Raw genomic sequence first — 19,672 nt, 5'->3', positions numbered from 1 at the left:
AAGCTCACCAGTGTAAAAAGCAGTGTCTTTACTGTCAAAAGTACAGTCTTAGTGGCAGAGTTATTAGTGATGTCATCTGATTGTGGCTTCATGGTAATCGATGACATCACAATGGTCTGCAAGGCATTGTGGTGCAATGTCACCCAATTGATCTCTACTTTGGGAGCCAGTTTCCATCTCCAGCACATTTAGAAAGTGTCAAGGTGATAACTAATAGCACTAACCTAAGGTCTTTGGGCCACTTTCACCAAACTACACCCGTTGCCAACATTAAACACCCACTCACACCAATTCCGCTCATTGCCAACATTAAACACCCACTTACACCAACTCCACTTATTGCCAACATTAAACACCCACTTACACCAACTCCACTTATTGCCAACATTAAACACCCACTTTCACCAACTCCTGCCAACATTAAAACACCCACTTTCACCAACTCCACTTATTGCCAACATTAAACACCCACTTACACCAACTCCACTTATTGCCAACATTAAACACCCACTTACACCAACTCCACTTATTGCCAACATTAAACACCCACTTTCACCAACTCCTGCCAACATTAAAACACCACTTTCACCAACTCCACTTATTGCCAACATTAAACACCCACTTACACCAACTCCACTCATTGCCAACATTAAACACCCACTTTCACCAACTCCACTTATTGCCAACATTAAACACCCACTTACACCAACTCCACTCATTGCCAACATTAAACACCCACTTACACCAACTCCACTTATTGCCAACATTAAACACCCACTTACACCAACTGCTGCCAACATTAAAACACCCACTTTCACCAACTCCACTCATTGCCAACATTGAACACCCACTTTCACCAACTCCACTTAATGCCAACGCTGAACACCCACTAACGGCACCAACGCACATTAATCGCAGCAACCGTGATCGTATTACCGCTATTGATACCTTGAAACAAACCTTTGTTGACAGAGAATGGATACATATATCATGATTGTCATACATTGTCTCGTTAACAGTCCTATTTGTCGTAGCATGACTGCTACATGTTGAAATATTGAGATCTCGCGGAAAACCTCCCCGGGTCTGGGCAAATTGTTCCATTCAATAAACATCCGACATTACACGAAAGTGCTACCACTAGGCCCGGTTATTGTTATTATTATTTCAAATACATATAGTAAAACCTGCAATTAAAATAACACGATATCAGAATATAGTTTCAGATACTTTTTTTTCCAATCATTGCATCAAAATTTTCTGTTATATTATTTGTTATGTCTTAACGTAATCACTGGTAGATTGCGACAAAATGTGTGTACAGCTGATTGCTATTTTAGGTTTGGTTTACGAAACAATACACAAAGTTGTCTTAATCTCTCCATATAAGACAACGCCTAGCCATCAGTGTGTCGTCATCTCATTATCGTACATCTATTGGGATATCCACAGCAACACGGCGTCACTTCGTCTTCAGCATAAGTTCAAAGTCCAGACAGAGTTCGGATCTGGGGCTGTAACTCGTAGTGGGATGATACACTGATGCATCGGTGGATTGCGGTGTTTTACTTCTCGATACAAGTATCGATCACAATCGCACACAAAGTACAAAGTATTGTTTCTTACCTTAAATGTATTCTTTAATGAATGTTACACCAAAATACTAATTACTAGTGAAAATGAGTAGTGAAAACGTAAATATTTTCATCCATTGCACCATACTTGACACTGCCAACAGTACATTGTTAGTGTGTCAGGTATTTGGCCATCCTGTCTATGAAAGAGATGGCTTACGCACCACCGACAAGAGCACATGCAAGTGTTGTGATACATATCGGATTGTGACCAAGGTGTCGTGATACGTATCAGATCACACTGTTGGTGTATCGTCTAAGCCCGAGCTGTAACGAATACTCAGTGTGATGAACACAGCATTCAAAATTGGCACAAGTCCTTTAGTCCTTGCCAAGCTGCCCAATAGTTAAGGTATCATATGGACATGTAGAAATTTGCCATTTTTAAGGGGTATGCTTTATGTTATCATTATAAGGTGAGCTGAGGTGAAATGGGGTTTAACGTCGCGTCCAAGATTATTGCACTTATATAGCGACATGCATGTACGTTTGTGTTTGTGTGGCCGCTTGTACTAGTCCGGACTGATGCTGATTTATAGTGCTAGCCCACTGAGATACTATGCCACAGTTTAACATGAATACCCCACTCAGACACAGTATACTGACTCTGAGCCGACCAGTCCTTGTTTTAGCCCCTTAATGCCGAGCGCCAGACAGGGTAACAACAAGTACCATCTTTTAATGTCTTTTGGTATGACGCAGCTGGGGATGCTCTACCACTAGACCACGGAGGCCGTCTATCATTATAAGGACTTGTGGACTAAAAATGTGAGTTTCTACCGCAGCAAATACGATACATATCACAAACGTCAGGCTAGGAAGACAAATTATCATTCATGAATACAATCACAAAATAACAACCTGTTGAAATAACATATTGTATTTTCCTGTGTACAATGATATTACAATCCCCTGTTTTTGCTAAATATACAACTGTGGGATGTGTGCATAATATACACACAGGTTTTGAGTTCTGACTTAATTTTTTCAAACAAAGACATTACCGTGTGCATGTAACTCCGAACTTAGTATGTCAACCAATCAGAACTGTAGTATACAAGTGAGTCCTACCATGACACGCTCTGCTTATAAAACATGTTCTTTCATTGTGTGTGTGTGTGTGTATATATATATATATATATATATATATATATATATATATATATATATATATATATATATATATATATACACACATATATATATATTGTCATTTTAACTTGTTTCAATAATGTTAATAAAAATTGAATGCATTTTTTTTACATTTCAATTATTCTCTGTTGTTTTCAGCATGTAGGATCAGATTACAAATTGATGCCTTGAAACGAACTTTAATTGTCAGTTATAACATAAATACCATACTTTAGCTTGAAAATATTTTGCTTAACTTGTAAGCCATCTCTTTGAAGAATCAATAAATGGCTATATTTCTGTGGCAATATCACTGTGAAATCTCCATAAACCTGCCACCTGTCATTGGAACAGTGCACAGCTTGCTGACATCTCGACCAGTCTGTGCCAAACCATGGCAGCCATCCAACACCAACTGGCATTTTGCAATCATTTAAAAGTGTCAATACTCTGACTTTTTTCAGGAGACCAACTAAATCATTTTTATTGTTTTCTGACAGCATCAAAGTCCGTCTTTGATAGGCATCTATAAGTTAGAAGAACATTAATACATGAAACTCTATACAGCCACTTCTTCTACTCTCTGTGATGGCTTATCACCTGATCATTCACCTGATGAAGGAGAAGAAGTACCTCATAAAGAATAAAAGAAGCTGCTATCCGTACAAAGTGTCATGTATTCATCATCAGGATCAGTAACATCAGAGATAATCAAACGGCGACATAAACTATGAAGACGACACATCGTCCACAACAGAAACCACACAATGTCCATAACATAGACGACATTACGTCCATAACAGAAACAACACATTGTCCATAACAGAAACAATGCATCGTCCATAACAGAAACAATGCATCGTCCATAACAGAAACAATGCATCGTCCATGACAGAAAGGACACATTGTCCATAACAGAAACGACACATCGTCCATGACAGAAACGACACATTGTCTATAACAGAAACGACACATCGTCCATAACAGAAAGAATTATGCATCGTTCATGACAGAAACGACACATTGTCCATAACAGAAATGACAATGTCAGTAACAGAAACTACATATCATCCATAACAGAAGCCACACAACCTCCATAACAGAAACTACCTCTTGTCCATAATAGAAATGACACATCGTCCATAACAGAATCTACAGATCATCCATAACAGAAACCACACCACTTCCATAACAGAAACTACATATCATCAATAACATAAATGTCACATCGTCCATAAAGGAAACGACACATACTCTATAACAGAATCTACAGATCATCCATAACAGAAACTACATATCATCCATAAGAGAAACTACATATCATCCATAACAGAAATGACACATCGTCCATAACAGAATCTACAGATCATCCATAACAGAAACTACACATCATCCATAACAGAAATGATACATCCTCTATAACAGAAACTACATATCATCCATAACAGAAATGACACATCCTCTATAACAGAAATGACACAACGTCCATAACAGAAATTATACATCACCATAACAGAAACGAAATATCGTCCATAACAGAAATGATGTATCGTCCATAACAGAAACAGAAACTTTTCTCTCCACTACGTTGAGGTAAGACACATTCGATGACTATGTACTGAGACAACACCAGCTCCTACCTGGACTAATGCCCTGCTGACTCCTGACCATCTCACCATCATCAACATATACAACCCTCCCTTGAAACACATCACACCAGTTAATAATTAATCTGATACACATGTAAATCCACCAAGACAAGTTCAGCGTAACAGTTCGCAAATTGAAATACCCAAATGAAATCGACTTGGCGAGGTGATGGAAACGGCCAATCAGGACCCACATCAGCTGGAACTGCGCATCTCAGTAGGCCGCCCGACTGCTGATGTGAATAGTTCAGGACGGGGCCGGTCATTGGCACAAACCTACATTAATCTATCAACTCCCTTTTGTCTTCCACATTCAGCAATGTAGCAAGCAAATCAATTGCTGTGGTGAACAAATGTAATGAAAATCAATGATAGCAATAAGGCACTGACAGGTTGTACACTTGTATCTGACACTTGTATCTGACACAGGCCAAACATCAACACACTTGTATCTGACACAGGCCAAACATCAACACACTTGTATCTGACACAGACCAAACATCAACACACTTGTATCTGACACAGGCCAAACATCAACACACTTGTATCTGACACAGACCAAACATCAACACACTTGTATCTGACACAGGCCAAACATCAACACACTTGTATCTGACACAGGCCAAACATCAACACACTTGTATCTGACACAGACCAAACATCAACACACTTGTATCTGACACAGACCAAACATCAACACACTTGTATCTGACACAGGCCAAACATCAACACACTTGTATCTGACACTTGTATCTGACACAGACCAAACATCAACACACTTGTATCTGACATAGGCCAAACATCAACACACTTGTATCTGACACAGACCAAACATCAACACACTTGTATCTGACACAGGCCAAACATCAACACACTTGTATCTGACACAGACCAAACATCAACACACTTGTATCTGACACAGGCCAAACATCAACACACTTGTATCTGACACAGACCAAACATCAACACACTTGTATCTGACACAGACCAAACATCAACACACTTGTATCTGACACTTGTATCTGACACAGGCCAAACATCAACACACTTGTATCTGACACAGACCAAACATCAGCACACTTGTATCTGACACAGGCCAAACATCAACACACTTGTATCTGACACAGACCAAACATCAACACACTTGTATCTGACACAGGCCAAACATCAACACACTTGTATCTGACACAGACCAAACATCAACACACTTGTATCTGACACAGGCCAAACATCAACACACTTGTATCTGACACAGACCAAACATCAACACACTTGTATCTGACACTTGTATCTGACACAGACCAAACATCAACACACTTGTATCTGACATAGGCCAAACATCAACACACTTGTATCTGACACAGACCAAACATCAACACACTTGTATCTGACACAGACCAAACATCAACACACTTGTATCTGACACAGGCCAAACATCAACACACTTGTATCTGACACAGACCAAACATCAACACACTTGTATCTGACACAGACCAAACATCAACACACTTGTATCTGACACAGACCAAACATCAACACACTTGTATCTGACACTTGTATCTGACACAGACCAAACATCAACACACTTGTATCTGACACAGGCAAAACATCAACACACTTGTATCTGACACAGGCCAAACATCAACACATTTGTATCTGACACAGACCAAACATCAACACACTTGTATCTGACACTTGTATCTGACATAGGCCAAACATCAACACACTTGTATCTGACACAGACCAAACATCAACACACTTGTATCTGACACTTGTATCTGACACAGGCCAAACATCAACACACTTGTATCTGACACTTGTATCTGACACTTGTATCTGACACAGACCAAACATCAACACACTTGTATCTGACACTTGTATCTGACACAGGCCAAACATCAACACATTTGTATCTGACACAGACCAAACATCAACACACTTGTATCTGACACTTGTATCTGACACAGGCCAAACATCAACACATTTGTATCTGACACAGGCCAAACATCAACACACTTGTATCTGACACTTGTATCTGACACAGGCCAAACATCAACACACTTGTATCTGACACTTGTATCTGACACTTGTATCTGACACAGACCAACATCAACACACTTGTATCTGACACTTGTATCTGACACACATTTATTTTAGGTGTGTGTTATTCTTTAACTGACAAGTGTTTCCTTCCGTTCAAGGACGTACTAACTGTCGCCTACGTCCAACATACGGGCAAGGTACAGATACATCGGGTGCATCTATCAGCAGCCACATCAAACAGACATTTCTCCATTTCATCATAATATATCTCTCTGAAAGTGGAGCTAGCTGTGGGTAAACCGAGGACCCCGGTTCGCAACCCCACATGGATACAATGTGTAAAGCCGTTTCTGGTGTCCCCGTCGCAATATTGCTGGAATATTGCTAAACAGTGATGTAAAATCATTCTCTCTCACTCTAAAGGAGGAGGGAAATATTACTATTTAAAAGTTTTCTAGGGTAGGTAAATATTCTTTTATCATCAAAACAAGGCACCCCACACTTATAACAATGGACTGTCCTGACAACACCCGTGTCTGACATGTTGAAAACTCTATACTGGCCTTTTCTGGGCACTACACAACCTGGCCCCTCCACAACCTGGTCCCTCCACAACCTGGTCCCTCCACAACCTGGCCCCTCCACAACCTGGCCCCTCCACAACCTGGCCCCTCCACAACCTGGTCCCTCCACAACCTGGCCCCTCCACAACATGCCTTGCTGAGGGGGGCACAGGTAGCCCGGTCGTCTAAGACGCCGCAATTCGCTGGCAGAGTTGCGTCCCTTGGGCACGCCAGAAACCTATGATTGTGGGTTCGAATCCCGGTTCGCCCCGATTATGTTTCTAGGTTTGTCAGGACCACACCCATGCTCCTGGGTTTCACCAAAGTGTTAAACGACTGAGACCTGCATCACTTCGGTAACGGTAACTGGAATATTGTTAAAAGCTTCGTTAAACCTAACTCACTCACTCACACTCCTTTCTTGGGGTTTTATAATATGAAAATCACCAAAATCTCTAATTACACCTAAAATTGCTAATTTGAGAAGAAAATCTCCTTTTTCGGTACGAAAAGTCTATAATTTCAAACTAAAAATCCAGACGTCTTTTTTTTGTTCACAAAAACATATATTTAATCAAACACTACCAGTGAACACAGACTTCAGTTTTCACATATGAAACATAACATGTGGTGAGAACATGACACATTGTTATCTGACATTACACAACAACACTGAAATAGTGTCTCACTGCCAGGATCAATACACACATACAAACAAAATACATTAAACAAACAAAATGGTGACATACTTTTGTGCCCTGAATGGTCGGTAAGTACTCCATGGAAGCTGAAAGTGGACCAAATGTAGAGGTGTACGACTGCTACGTTCTACATAGTTCGCCGACCTGCCCTGACCTCCGCGTTGTGTGCATTAAGGTAATACTACATGCGGCCAGGTGACCACCAGGTAGGCAGCGCTGACCGCTGACCTCTCGGGCCAACCCATGCAGGCGGCAGATAACGGATGGATTCCCCCTCTCACAGGTGTCATGCTTGACAGGATGCTGAGAGCCAAATTGCCATCATGTCGCCCGTGGATGAATACATGCTTCATCCCCTCTGTAATGACCGTCCAGCAAATTATATGCTGTGGTCAACTAATTGACAATACATTTGGTAGAAATTGGATACATGTTATTAGGGTAAATAGTCAACATATTTTCATTCCATATTCCCATGCTGGGGCAAAACTACCATTGTAGCAGAAAAGCAATTGATAGACCTAAAAAAGCACACATTTTTTTTACACCTAAAAAAGCACACATTTTTTTTACACCTACGAAAAGCACAATTTTTTTGGTTAGTAAACCTCAATTTACCACCTATGCAGTAAATTATTAACTCAAACTCAACACAGTCGAACATGATATTTATTGTCTAACTTACTAATAGGAATCTTTACGCACTTCAGGATTTAAGTGGTAGCCTAGATGGTTTGTGACGTTAGCAAACCACACTCATACAATTATTTTCATTATAATGATAGGTCAGGTCACGTTATGATATGAAAAAAATTAATAACCATCAAATATTATGAATGATTATGAACACATAAAAACACGATTCATTTTAATGTTCAAATTTTATTTGTCACCATAGATGTTCTTTGAATGAAGTCGAAAATGTGTTGGTGAAATGATATACATTTCAAATAAAAAATTATGATAGATAAATTACCAATATTTGTTGCAAATAAAATCTGACATAAACGGTCCAAAAATGCAGGAAATAGCATTTAAGAGCATCTTCTTTATTTTTTAATTTCTGGGGGAGCTGGTGGGCCCTCGTCAATTGGTTTTGTTTACACATAAAATTAGCCTTGTTGTGCCCCTGGCATGGCCTGCCACTGGTCATTAGTGATGTAGGTGTGTCGGGTGTTCTTGTCATCACAACATAGTAAATATTGTGAAGACATAAACTGACTTAAACTGACAATTCAAAATATGGAAACATTTTTAAATAATATCATTTTATATCTCTCTTACCTTATTTCGTGTCATTTTAAATTTAAAAGTATACAGGAAAGTTTAATTTGATAATTAAATCCATTTTAAAGACAAAAAAGTAAATTTAAAGTAATTTTCATTTGATATCTTAATCCCTTTTAATGACAAATTCCTACTTTAAAACTAAAACTTTTAGTACACAGGTAAGAATCAAGATTTCACTCAATTCATAAAAAACACACCCCCAAAAACAGAATTAGAGCTTAAAGAAGTCCAACATAAGGTTGGCCACGTTCAATAAACAGAATCCCTATCCACCTGAAACAAGACTAGCAAGGAGGCGCCCTGCATAAAACACTTCGGCTGTCAGTCATGACCTCACCTTCACATAAGATAAATAAGACGACCTAAAATTATCTGACCTAAGAATGACCCCTCGCAACACTATGAAGACAAACAGCGCTATTGACGTACATAGGAAGTGGTCAGACCTACAACTGGCTGGCCACACAATCTGACCACGGGTTCATTACAGGTAGTGGTCAATTATTGCCTAACACAATGGGAATTTGGAACATGGAGATTCAAACAGGTACAAAGATTTCCATGCGTACTCGACAGAAATAGCTCCGTCCATGTGGAGAGGAAACAACAGCTCCAGGGTAGTGTTTAGAGTTGCCCAGTCCATGTAGGTATTGTCCTCCGCGGGTTCATCAACATACAGGATTTATAGCCGGGGGAGTTTGGGACAAGCAGAGAGGCAGTTTGGTATGCTCGGATAATTTGTAGGACTTAGTTAGGGGTTGAACAAGGAATGGTGGACAAGCTTTGTGTTGATCCGTATCATTCACATCTCACAATCACACACTGCAGGTACATGGAGACATGGGGGACACTTCCGACAGACGCAACACCATCAACTAGAAAGGACAAAATTGTCTTACTGTGCTTTAACATTCCTTAATTTTAACTTGGATTGGATTTTTATTTTGAAACTTGAAAAGTTTATTTTCAATTCAATTTGTTAAAAAAAATATGCTCAATATATTATTCCACAGTCTTATCATTCCATGATATGCACGGGATAAGATAAGTTAAGATAAGATAAGATGGGATAAGATAAGATAAGATAAGATGGGATAAGATTTATTGCAGAAACATTTCATTATGGAACAGATGCATTTATCAAAATGACAAAATATTATGATTAATTCATATATACATATATACAGACATACCTACATTCCTGTAAACACAAAAAAACAATTGATATTACATATTTGATGACATTTTACACAAAATGTCATCGGTTAAGATCAAGGGGTATTCATTGCTTGAAATAATAAACATGGAAATAAAACTGATATTGATAGCTTCTTTATTTGAGAGGATGTACTGAAATAATTTGATTTCATGGTTGGGGATATGTACATTTCGCGTGGATAATTTTCCAAAGAGTATATTTCTTTCTTGATTGCGTTTGGTACAGTGATAATTTATTGTCATATAATAAGTAAATATACTTAAACAGAATGACACAGCTTATTATCTCTATCAAAAATTGAGTAATATAGTACTCATAGAATTGTTGGAGAGAGATTATTCCACTCATTTGAAGTAAATCTGCTTATTAAATGTATCAGTAGACATTTCCAATGTTCCCAATTGTAACCCACTGGATCCAAAAGTAGTCGAACCACAATGGGAAAATCAAATTTAAATGTTTTAAATGATTAAGCTGATTCTCATTTACCTGATCCCCGAGGGCTAGACGAGAAACCACCAAATCTTCCATACACACGAAAAGTAACGATCAACTTTTCAAACAATAATTGATCAAGTGCAATGTGTGTCGTTGTGATAGTCACTGGTGTGTCACATCATTCTGTGACAGAGAACAAATCCTTCCCACAATACACCTGTAAACACCATCACACCTTCCAACTTACGCAAACAACTGCATACCAATGAAAAAAAGACTGACGGACGAAAATGTATTTTTGTCCCTGTTCTACGACATCAGCTAACGGTAGAAACAAGAGGTGTGGTCACACGAACACAGAGAAATCAGCGTTAAATTTCAAACGTATCACAATTACCTAATAAATGGGACATACGCAGATACAATCTCAGTACAAAGAAACTTAAAACTCCACGTAAGATCGACTGAGTTTGATGAATGTCAACACAAACCGACAAACGATGTTGATATCGTGGTTCAAGAAACAGAGGGCCCCTCCAATGTTCCCAGGAAGTCGACAACTACCTGTTGTTGGTAAACTTCAGGACGTGATGGCAGAAGCAAACGTCCAAGTTCGATGTCAGCCACACGTCTGGTTCGCACAGCAATGTGATGATGTCATACCTGCGACAGTCGAACTGTATGACAAGGACTAACGAGAACCTCATTTACACCTGGCCGGTCCAAGACAAAATAGCTGACTCATCAAATAATTATAACACACCACTACAATGTTTTGTTTATAAAAAAATTAGGAAAAAAATGATCCAAGATAAATAGATCGTGGATTGTTACCATGGTTACAGAGCAATATCAGAGTATTTTTTAAATCGTAGGTTTTTCTATCGTGAGTTTTAATTTTATTTATTGAAATATTTCTTGAAAGTATTATTTATCAAATATGGTTTAGCAGTGTTAGAAATTGGCACTAGTCCTGTAGTCCTTGCCAAACTGCCCAATAGTTATGGTATCACAAGGACTAGTAGAAATTTGCCCTTTTTAAGTGCTTTGCTATATATTATCATTAAAGGACTAATGGATTAACACTGTAAGTTTCTACCCCAGTTTGGTTCAGCAAAGTAGGGTAGTCATTGCTTTGAAATCTCTTCATTGATAGTTTGACCCAAATGTATCCCGATATATTAGGTAGCTACACGATTATTAAAAAAAGAGCAACAATGAACAGAACCCCCTCATTTTTTATTCTCCCACTCGTCGTTTATTTCTTAAATATCAATGGATAATACCATTAATTATTCTAAATTACCTTTGTAGACCTGCAACTGATCAATGTAAAGCAAAATACCAGAAGTTTCTGCTTCCATCATAACCAGGGCAGTCTAAACATTACTGTAGTAGTTAATTATTAAATTTATATCGATAAAGTGTTGACTAAGAATTTACCGATACATCAATATCGCGATATACGATGATATACCTACAGTCAAGTATATCTCACCTAGCATAAAGCACACACTGTGTCCACTAGCCTTCCAGAGATTTACCTAGGATTTTGAACTAAATGCCAATGACAGGCAAATTTGAAGAAAAACAATTTGGTCCAAGGGAGGGGCTTGTGTAAGGTTCTTGTATCCTTCTGTTCAGATATCTAACATGGGAATCAATGCAACAGTCAATACTAGCTTGGGATATCTATAATTCCACTTTCACCAACATTTAAGGCTGAGTACCAACCCGAGATCGGCATCCAAGATCGGCCCCAGAGATCAGCAACTTTGACCAGCCTCTGAGATCGGCCTCTGAGATCAGTCTCAGAGATTAGAATCTGAGATCGGCCCCTGAGATCAGCAACTTTGACCAGCCTCTGAGACCAGCCTCTGAAATCAGCATCCAAGATAGTCCTCTGAGATCAGCCTCTGAGATCGGCCTCTGAGATCAGCCTCTGAGACCAGCCTCTGAGATCTGCCTCTGAGATCAGAATCTGAGATCGGCCTCTGAAATCAGCATCCAAGATTGTCCTCTGAGATCAGCCTCTGAGATCAGCCTCTGAGATCAGAATCTGAGATCGGCCCCTGAAATCGGCCCCTGAGATCAGCCTCTGAGACCGGCCTCTGAGATCAGAATCTGAGATCGGCCTCTGAAATCAGCATCCAAGATTGTCCTCTGAGATCAGCCTCTGAGATCGGCCTCTGAGATCAGAATCTGAGATCGGCCCCTGAAATCGGCCCCTGAGATCAGCCCCTGAGATCAGCCTCTGAGACCGGCCTCTGAGATCAGCCTCTGAAATCAGCATCCAAGATTGTCCTTTGAGATCAGCCTCTGAGATCAGCCTCTGAAATTAGAATCTGAGACCGGCCTCTGAAATTAGAATCTGAGACCGGCCTCTGAAATCAGCATCCAAGATTTTCCTCTGAGATCAGCCTCTGAGATCGGCCTCTTAGATCGGCCTCTGAGATCAGCCTCTGAGATCGGCCTCTTAGATCGGCCTCTGAGATCAGCCTCTGAGATCGGCCTCTGAGATCGGCCTCTGAGATCGGCCTCTGAGATCGGCCTAGACAATGAACTGCAGTCACGTTGCTGCATGACATGACTGTGTGCCCAATACACAAACACATGACTTGTGTATACTCCCATGTAACACTAAGTATACTCCCCATGTAACGTTGTGTATACTCCCAATGTTACATTCTGTATACTCCCATGTAACACTAAGTATACTCCCCATGTAACATTGTGTATACTCCCTATCCCTATGTAACACTGTGTATACTCGACATGTAACATTGTGTATACTCGCCATGTAACATTGTGTATACTCCCTATCCCTATGTAACACTGTGTATACTCCCCATGTAACATTGTGTACACTCCCTATCCCTATGTAACACTGTGTATACTCCCCATGTAACATTGTGTATACTCCCTATCCCTATGTAACACTGTGTATACTCGACATTTAACATTGTGTATACTCCCCATGTAACATTGTGTATCCTCCCATGTAACACTAGTATACTCCACATGTAACATTGTGTATACTCCCCATGCAACATTGTGTAAACTCCCCATGTTACATATTGTGTATACTCCCATGTAACACTAAGTATACTCCCCATGTAACATTGTGTAAACTCCCCATGTTACATATTGTGTATACTCCCATGTGACACTAAGCATACTCCTCATGCAACATTGTGTAAACTCCCCATGTAACATATTGTGTATACTCCCCATGTAACACTAAGTATACTCCCCATGTAACATTGTGTATACTCCCCATGTAACACTAAGTATACTCCCCATGTAACATTGTGTATACTCCCCATGTAACACTAAGTATACTCCACATGTAACATTGTGTATACTCCCCATGTAAACACTGTGTACACTGCCCATGTAGCATTGTGTATACTCCCCATAAACATATTGTGATATACTTTGTAACCTTTGTAACAAGATTAACCTTAAATATTGTGAAGTATTGTCATATGTATCAGATAGTGAAGTATCGTCATATGTATCAGATAGTGAAGTATCGTCATATGTATCAGATGGTGAATTATTGTGATACATATCAGATTGTGAAGCATCGTGATACTCTTCGTACTGTGATGTCATTGTACTATTAGAACATGTTCCTGTAAATCAAGACATGCCAGAATGTTATACCTCGCAATTCCTTGTGCAATGGCTGTCAGAAGAAGCTATGAAACAAAGGACAGCTCATAACGTTATTCTTGGAACAGACGACATTAACAGATGTGCTTTGAATGCAGAGCTACTTATATTTGCTCTCCCTCAATATTTACAGCATGATGGTTTTTTTCTTTGGATTCTTATCAAGACATTGCAGGCTAACTCATCATATCGCCGAGCTACTGAGTTGACGAGAGATGATATCAGCCATGATGTCATAATTCAGAATCAGGTACATGTGAAAAGTGGCCTTGTAATTACACACAGGCCATAATAAATATTTGGACAAAATGTAATTTCATTTAGATTTTGTTTTTGTGTAACATTTCCCAGTTACAAAAAAGAGATTAACAATGTGAGGAGGGAGAATGCGCACAGTTCTGACAACTTTCAGATCCAGCATGGGAACTTAAAACTTTGACATTGTGTCAGATACAGGGGAGGTAATTTAACCTTGACATTGTGTCAGATACATGGGAGGTAATTTAACCTTGACATTGTCTCAGATACTTCAACCTTGACATCTTGTCATTCTTAAGCAAACAAACCAATGTTTGTCCTGCAAGATAACTTAATACTGTATGAAAACTATTGTGCAAGGGAACCTTGTCCTGTCTGGGGACTATTGTGCAAGGGAACCTTGTCCTGTCTGAGGACTATTGTGCAAGGGAACTTTGTCCTGGCTCAGGACTATTGTGCAGGGGAGCCTTGTCCTGTCTGAGGACTATTGTGCAAGGGAACTTTGTCCTGTTTCAGGACTATTGTGCAAGGGAGCCTTGTCCTGTCTGAGGACTATTGTGCAGGGGAACCTTGTCCTGTCTGAGGACTATTGTGCAAGGGAACCTTGTCCTGTCTGAGGACTATTGTGCAAGGGAACCTTGTCCTGTCTGAGGACTATTGTGAAAGGGAACCTTGTCCTGTCTGAGGACTATTGTGCAGGGGAACCTTCTCCTGTCAGAGGACTTAAGTGCCAGGGAACCTTGTCCTGTCTCAGGACTATTGTGCAAGGGAACCTTGTCCTGTCTGAGGACTATTGTGCAAGGGAACCTTGTCCTGTCTGAAGACTATTGTGCAAGGGAACCTTGTCCTGTCTGAGGACTATTGTGCAAGGGAACCTTGTCCTGTCTGAGAACTATTGTGCAAGGGAACCTTGTCCTGTCTGAAGACTATTGTGCAAGGGAACCTTGTCTGAGGACTATTGTGCAAGGGAACCTTGTCCTGTCTGAGGACTATTGTGCAAGGAAACCTTGTCCTGTCTGAGGACTATTGTGCAAGGGAACCTTGTCCTGTCTGAGGACTATTGTGCAAGGGAACCTTGTCCTGTCTGAGGACTATTGTGCAAGGGAACCTTGTCCTGTCTGAGGACTATTGTGCAAGGGAACCTTGTCCTGTCTGAGGACTATTGTGCAAGGGAACCTTGTCCTGTCTGAGGACTATTGTGCAAGGGAACCTTGTCCTGTCTGAGGACTATTGTGCAAGGGAACCTTGTCCTGTCTGAGGACTATTGTGCAAGGGAACCTTGTCTGAGGACAATTGTGCAAGGGAACCTTGTCCTGTCTGAGGACTATTGTGCAAGGGAACCTTGTCCTGTCTGAGGACTATTGTGCAAGGGAACCTTGTCCTGTCTGAGGACTATTGTGCAAGGGAACCTTGTCCTGTCTGAGGACTATTGTGAAAGGGAACCTTGTCCTGTATGAGGACTATTGTGCAAGGGAACCTTCTCCTGTCAGAGGACTTTAGTGCCAGGGAACCTTGTCCTGTCTGAGGACTATTGTGCAAGGGAACCTTGTCCTGTCTGAGGACTATTGTCCAAGGGAACCTTGTCCTGTCTGAGGACTATTGTGCATGGGAACCTTGTCCTGTCTGAGAACTATTGTGCAAGGGAACCTTCTCCTGTCTGAGGACTATTGTGCAAGGGAACCTTGTCTGAGGACTATTGTGCAAGGGAACCTTGTCCTGTCTGAGGACTATTGTGCAAGGGAACCTTGTCCTGTCTGAGGACTATTGTGCAAGGGAACCTTGTCCTGTCTGAGGACTATTGTGCAAGGGAACCTTGTCCTGTCTGAGGACTATTGTGCAAGGGAACCTTGTCTGAGAACTATTGTGCAAGGGAACCTTGTCCTGTCTGAGGACTATTGTGCAAGGGAACCTTGTCCTGTCTGAGGACTATTGTGCAAGGGAACCTTGTCCTGTCTGAGGACTATTGTGCAGGGGAACCTTGTCTGAGGACTTTTGTGCAAGGGAACCTTGTCCTGTCTGAGGACTATTGTGCAAGGGAACCTTGTCTGAGAACTATTGTGCAAGGGAACCTTGTCCTGTCTGAGGACTATTGTGCAAGGGAACCTTGTCCTGTCTGAGGACTATTGTGCAAGGGAACCTTGTCCTGTCTGAGGAATATTGTGCAAGGGAACCTTGTCCTGTCTGAGGACTATTGAGCAGGGGAACCTTGTCCTGTCTGAGGACTATTGTGCAAGGGAACCTTGTCCTGTCTGAGGACTATTGTGCAAGGGAACCTTGTCCTGTCTGAGGACTATTGTGCAAGGGAACCTTGTCTGAGGACTATTGTGCAGGGGAACCTTGTCCTGTCTGAGGACTTTTGTGCAGGGGAACCTTGTCTGAGGACTATTGTGCAGGGGAACCTTGTCCTGTCTGAAAACTATTGTGCAAGGGAACCTTGTCTGAGGACTATTGTGCAAGGGAACCTTGTCCTGTCTGAGGACTATTGTGCAAGGGAACCTTGTCTGAGCACTATTGTGCAGGGGAACCTTGTCCTGTCTGAGAACTATTGTGCAAGGGAACCTTGTCCTGTCTGAGGACTATTGTCCAAGGGAACCTTGTCCTGTCTGAGGACTATTGTGCATGGGAACCTTGTCCTGTCTGAGAACTATTGTGCAAGGGAACCTTCTCCTGTCTGAGGACTATTGTGCAAGGGAACCTTGTCTGAGGACTATTGTGCAAGGGAACCTTGTCCTGTCTGAGGACTATTGTGCAAGGGAACCTTGTCCTGTCTGAGGACTATTGTGCAAGGGAACCTTGTCCTGTCTGAGGACTATTGTGCAAGGGAACCTTGTCCTGTCTGAGGACTATTGTGCAAGGGAACCTTGTCTGAGAACTATTGTGCAAGGGAACCTTGTCCTGTCTGAGGACTATTGTGCAAGGGAACCTTGTCCTGTCTGAGGACTATTGTGCAAGGGAACCTTGTCCTGTCTGAGGACTATTGTGCAGGGGAACCTTGTCTGAGGACTTTTGTGCAAGGGAACCTTGTCCTGTCTGAGGACTATTGTGCAAGGGAACCTTGTCTGAGAACTATTGTGCAAGGGAACCTTGTCCTGTCTGAGGACTATTGTGCAAGGGAACCTTGTCCTGTCTGAGGACTATTGTGCAAGGGAACCTTGTCCTGTCTGAGGAATATTGTGCAAGGGAACCTTGTCCTGTCTGAGGACTATTGAGCAGGGGAACCTTGTCCTGTCTGAGGACTATTGTGCAAGGGAACCTTGTCCTGTCTGAGGACTATTGTGCAAGGGAACCTTGTCCTGTCTGAGGACTATTGTGCAAGGGAACCTTGTCTGAGGACTATTGTGCAGGGGAACCTTGTCCTGTCTGAGGACTTTTGTGCAGGGGAACCTTGTCTGAGGACTATTGTGCAGGGGAACCTTGTCCTGTCTGAGGACTATTGTGCAAGGGAACCTTGTCCTGTCTGAGGACTATTGTGCAAGGGAACCTTGTCCTGTCTGAGGACTATTGTGCAAGGGAACCTTGTCTGAGAACTATTGTGCAAGGGAACCTTGTCCTGTCTGAGGACTATTGTGCAAGGGAACCTTGTCCTGTCTGAGGACTATTGTGCAAGGGAACCTTGTCCTGTCTGAGGACTATTGTGCAGGGGAACCTTGTCTGAGGACTTTTGTGCAAGGGAACCTTGTCCTGTCTGAGGACTATTGTGCAAGGGAACCTTGTCTGAGAACTATTGTGCAAGGGAACCTTGTCCTGTCTGAGGACTATTGTGCAAGGGAACCTTGTCCTGTCTGAGGACTATTGTGCAAGGGAACCTTGTCCTGTCTGAGGAATATTGTGCAAGGGAACCTTGTCCTGTCTGAGGACTATTGAGCAGGGGAACCTTGTCCTGTCTGAGGACTATTGTGCAAGGGAACCTTGTCCTGTCTGAGGACTATTGTGCAAGGGAACCTTGTCCTGTCTGAGGACTATTGTGCAAGGGAACCTTGTCTGAGGACTATTGTGCAGGGGAACCTTGTCCTGTCTGAGGACTTTTGTGCAGGGGAACCTTGTCTGAGGACTATTGTGCAGGGGAACCTTGTCCTGTCTGAAAACTATTGTGCAAGGGAACCTTGTCTGAGGACTATTGTGCAAGGGAACCTTGTCCTGTCTGAGGACTATTGTGCAAGGGAACCTTGTCTGAGCACTATTGTGCAGGGGAACCTTGTCCTGTCTGAGAACTATTGTGCAAGGGAACCTTGTCCTGTCTGAGGACTATTGTGCAAGGGAACCTTGTCCTGTCTGAGGACTATTGTGCAAGGGAACCTTGTCCTGTCTGGGGACTATTGTGCAAGGGAACCTTGTCCTGTCTGAGGACTATTGTGCAAGGGAACCTTGTCCTGTCTGAGGACTATTGTGCAAGGGAACCTTGTCCTGTCTGAGGACTATTGTGCAAGGGAACCTTGTCCTGTCTGAGGACTATTGTGCAAGGGAACCTTGTCCTGTCTGAGGACTATTGTGCAAGGGAACCTTGTCCTGTCTGAGGACTATTGTGCAAGGGAACCTTGTCCTGTCTGAGGACTATTGTGAAAGGGAACCTTGTCCTGTATGAGGACTATTGTGCAAGGGAACCTTCTCCTGTCTGAGGACTATTGTGCAGGGGAACCTTGTCCTGTCTCAGGACTATTGTGCAGAGGAACCTTGTCTGAGGACTATTGTGCAAGGGAACCTTGTCTAACGACTATTGTGCAAGGGAACCTTGTCCTGTCTGATGTATCAAATAACCAACTTCATGGATAACAACTTCTGGTTCATTGCAATAGACTATTTTAGCTTGTCACAACTGTTTGATACTTAATCCTTATCCTTAATCCTTATCCTTACTGTACATCTGGCTTCCTTACCCTTGTTGTCAATGTTAATGCTGCTTATCACAAAATGTCATGCACATTTACCTTTCATCACTTGGTTCTTGCGCATGATATCATTCACTGGATTGTCTGGATTATTTACAGACCGCCATATTAAAACTGTAATATTGCTGAGTTCAGCGTTCAACAAACAAACAAACAAACAAAACCTATAGTCTCTCTGGTTT

At 41.6% G+C, this 19,672-nt stretch overlaps 1 protein-coding gene across 1 annotated transcript in view; it reads right to left on the bottom strand.

The window, feature by feature from the left end:
* LOC139446134 (nuclear receptor subfamily 1 group D member 2-like) overlaps positions 1-19,672 on the bottom strand; it is a 116,749-nt gene that overhangs the window by 78,326 nt on the left and 18,751 nt on the right. The window lies entirely within an intron of this gene.

The sequence above is a fragment of the Haliotis cracherodii genome, unplaced genomic scaffold, assembly GCF_022045235.1.
Source record: "Haliotis cracherodii isolate W230 unplaced genomic scaffold, xgHalCrac1.p SCAF_6, whole genome shotgun sequence".
NCBI lineage: Eukaryota > Metazoa > Mollusca > Gastropoda > Lepetellida > Haliotidae > Haliotis > Haliotis cracherodii.
Note: the sequence above shows the minus strand (reverse complement) of the source record. Positions and strands in the feature narration are given on the sequence as shown.